This window comes from Pangasianodon hypophthalmus, chromosome 2 (genome assembly GCF_027358585.1).
Source record: "Pangasianodon hypophthalmus isolate fPanHyp1 chromosome 2, fPanHyp1.pri, whole genome shotgun sequence".
In the NCBI taxonomy this organism is placed as follows: domain Eukaryota; kingdom Metazoa; phylum Chordata; class Actinopteri; order Siluriformes; family Pangasiidae; genus Pangasianodon; species Pangasianodon hypophthalmus.
The window spans coordinates 10,261,221-10,265,641 of NC_069711.1; positions in this window are offsets into that span (position 1 = coordinate 10,261,221).

A 4,421-nucleotide genomic window follows, 5' to 3' on the forward strand; every position below is an offset into this window, starting at 1 on the left:
CTTTTTTCCCTGGCTGTAGTTCCTATAAGTGGTCAGGTGAGAGCAGCACAATACTGATTCTTGGTTAAAGTCTTAGCCTCAGGAGGACTGGGTCCTACAATAGCAGAGATTGTAGTTTCAACTACAATCGTCCACAGAAACAAAACCACATATATTTACAGTGCAATTTATTAGTAAATTTTGCATGTTTTGACAGATTTAATCCACAGAAAATGAAAGACTTCTGGGTTAATTTGTTAATTAAATTTGAGGATTTATGTACTACTGTACAATTGCAAAAAAACAAACAAAAAAAACTTTTCTACAATCATTACTGTGTGTATTTTGGGTTATTTCTAATGCCGTACTCTAATCACATTTGACTTGTTGACCATGCAGTTATTTTCTTTAAGCTGTTTTCTCATTTTCACTTGTTTTTTTTTTCTCTAGTGCAATGCTACAGTCACACTTTAGTAATACATATAGGAGAGTAATAGCTTGACAACATTTCAGATGGTGATCTTAATGAAGTTTGCATGCAAAAAGCTTGAGCGCTCGGATATTCAAATGATCAGGTCCCTGACTGGGGATTGGTTTTATTCATTTCTTTCTTGCTTGTGAATCTGATTTGCTTGTCTTCATTTTATCAGGATGTTGTTACATTTATTAAATTAAGTTCCAGCTTGTATCAGAATGTTTGTAGCATACATAGTTACAAATACATATTACAAAATATAGCTGCAAGCTGTGATTAAGGGTGAGAAGCATTTTCTGACCCTAACACGTAGCAATGGAGGAAGACCACAAGCCACTGGGAGAATCGGCTCTTGTACCTAAGGAGATGCACTAAATTTGAAGGCTAAATTGTCAAGCTATTTCTGAGACATTGCCTCAAGTCTTGTTTTTAGTAGCCCTCCCAAGTTGCAAATGAACTCAAAACTTGTTGTTAACATATTGCTAAATACAAGTACAAGTTTGGTGTCAGTAAGTAAAAGTGTTGCTGAGACATGCCCACACTTCCTGTTTGGTGACTTAGCCATCAAATTTGTTTGCAGGTTATGGAAGGAACATTCTGTATATCAAAAATCTGAGAAACATATTTTGTTTGGATTGGTCTTATGATGCTTTGATCCAAATTTTGTGAAGATTGAACAAAATTTATAGAACATGCAAAAATCTGTTTTTGTTACATTTCAAAATGGATGACTTCCTGTTTGCCAAATCACAAAGCTAGGATAAGTTTACTATTTTCTGAATTATAGCACCACCTAAAGGTGAATTTAGACAACACTTAATGGAATTCTTTAGGAGGAGGTCATTTACTGTCTTCACACTATACTTCACACCATGTTTAGTTTGGGTTGGCCTCAGGATGCTGTGTTCCAAATTTGGTGATTATTGGACAAACATTTGTAGGAGATGGAGCAAAAACTGTTGAAAAAACTAAAAAATGCCAGAAAATCCATTATGGTGGTGTAGGGTTTGTGAAGTAAATTATTATTATTAAATGAAATATTATTATTTAATACATAAATAAATAAATAAATAAATAAAAAATTAATAAATAAATAAATAAGTAAATAAATAAATAAATAAATAAAAATAGCAGCTCTATAAAACAGGGCAACAGTCCAATGGACAAATTAATCTCAGATTGAGAAGGTTGCATCACCAAAATAAGAAATAGGTGATTCGGTTGATAGTTTGTCGAACTCAGGTAGATAAGATGAAGGCTTCTGGCTCTGTGTGGACTGCTTTCAGTGGAAATTGTTTCAGTGGGAAGTTCCAGCCATAGCCTCCACTGAGTCCGTTTGTCCAGAGATTGTGAACAAGGCCTTATGACTCACTGTGCACAATTCTTCCATAGAGGTCCCACTGAAGGGCCAAAGTGCTACGGTAGATGCTGACTAGGTATAATGTGGAATCATTCAGAACAAAGAGCCTGGCTCTGAAGTTTACACAGATCAAGGTGGATTGAAATGCCCAACTCAGAGATGTTTGAGAGTTTCTTGGCTTGTCATTATCACTATCACTGACTAGTGATAATTTGGGTCAATGTTCCTGACTCCTCATTCAGTGTGACTGATAGGTCAGTGGTTCAAAGGGAATTCCTGGGGTGAAGTTCCAATTCACAATCCCCCAAGGACTGCACTTGGGATAACTTTTTGATTGCTCATAAAATGCTTAGATCACGAAACTGAAGCATTGGAGTGAATTCAAAGACGTTACTCCAAAGTTCCAAGCATGCTTTTACAATGCATTTGAACTTTACATGCTTGCTGTGGTCTCTGTGTATTTCAGGAAAAGGGAAGGATTACACATCCATTAAGCATGCCATTACCACACAAATAGCACAGTACATGATAAAGGAGTGTCATGAGCAATTTTCTGATTTAATGTGCTTGAAAGGAAGTGTCTGGTGAAATAATACCAGAGGTATGGATAATGTTCTCTCCCATTTTCTTCCTAAGAAGACAGTCTTATATCTCCTGGCTCTGCCCCCCTCTTAGAGCAGAGAGGCCTGGAGTTTTATGCGTTGTGACCATCCTGGTTGTGGGGTATCTTGCAGACAATTACAAATGAGCTTCAAAGGGCTCAGGCATTTACATTAAGGCACATTTTTGACTATATATCACTTCTAAAGGTCTCATAGAGGAAATTAACATAATGGCATCTGTTTGTGGCAGGTGAGGGCGTGGGAGTCTACAGCAGAAGGTGAGGGAATGAGCAAATTAATGTGGCCTGCTTCTTATTTGTGAATGGTTATTTAGCATGCGGTTCTCTGTCTCACTCACACTCACTCACTCACTCACTCACTCACATACTCTCTCACTCACTCACATTGAGTGGGGCCAAGGCATGTATGTGTGTCATGTGAGCTGAACTGATCCAAGCCTCTGGAAAGCTGCCAAGTTCAAGTTTCTGCTATGTTTCATTCTATTTTGCTTTTTTTTAATACCTTGTGGGGCACTGACAGTAATAAATGCTTACCAGTCATCTCACCCTGAATCCGAGTTCTTGAGTTGCATTGTACCACACCGTTAAAATAGGCACTGACCCAAAGAATCAGAGGAAAGTAGACAGAGGAGAATGTCCTCCAGCACTATACACTCCTGGGCAAAAAAAAAAAACGGGCCAAGCCTGAAATGGCAAAAAATTAAGCTTTTAATGGTCGTAACAACAAATCATTGGTCAGGAAATTAGCAACAATTAAACAAATAGATAAAGGAACTTACTATGGGATAACTTTTCCCTTTGATTTCTTCAAATGTTTAAGGGGTTGGCCCTTGATGGGCTGCATCAGATGTGGCAGATAACCAAATCTTAAAAAAAAATATATATATCCCAGAAGATATTTTCAGAAAATTTTGTAAACCCAGACAGGTGTTAGTTTGAATTTTACATCAAACATTTTAATCATCATGATTTTCCCTTTGCAAGAAGACTATATAAGTGAATTTCCCTATGTCTAGCTTTTCCCCCCCAACTATAGCAAAAGTAAACAAGAAAATGGTGGCACAGGAGGTCTCACGAGTGTGTTTGTTTAATTTTTGCTGGAGATCTGTGTTTTTGTGTTGTTCCAATGCAAACAATTTGTAATTGCAACAAGTTTCTGGGAGAAGTAGTGCATTTATTATCTGACAGAAATGCAGGGGTGCCAATATTTTTGTCCATGACTGTATGTGTCCCAGGTGCATCTAAAAACCCCCAAAATATGACAAAAGGCCATCCTCTCTCTTATAGTAAATATATGTGCAAACACGCTGTTTATATTTGGCTCCACATTTTACATTACATGCAGGCTCATTAGAATAGTAACCATAGTAGGCTTCTAGAAGACTCCATCTAAAATGGCTTGTTTCTGACAAATGATGAACTAAGTGCCTGCATAAAGGCCCAGTTTTAGATAAACAAGGATTTTTTTGTAACTGTGGATCATGCAAAATTACTCTAGTGGAGTATCAGAATAAAAATATAGAACTGGAAATGAGCATAATAGGTCTCCTTTAAATTCAATTTAATTAATTCAATTCCTTAATAGAATCTGCTTGACTCATGAGCTATGGTAATACATAGTTACCAGAACCACCAATAATTACCCTACAAACATTATTTACATACCTGACTTTTTCTTTTTGCAGTTGAGATCAACTTTGCCCATTGCTGACCCTGTGAAGACAGCAGTGGGTTTGGACAAAGAAAATTACTCATATACCAAATAAAGCTTAAACATTCTATTTCAAATACATCAAGATCACAACATCTCACAAGTGCAGCAGTACTAATAGGTGTAAAGTACATGCATTTTTACTGCGATTGAATTAAGGTTGATTCATTAATCCCACATGTTTTGTTTTCTTGCTTATGCCCATACTGTTTGTGATAATCACAATTTGTTTTAACAAGTGCTGATCCTTTGCTGACTTGTTCAGGGAACGCAA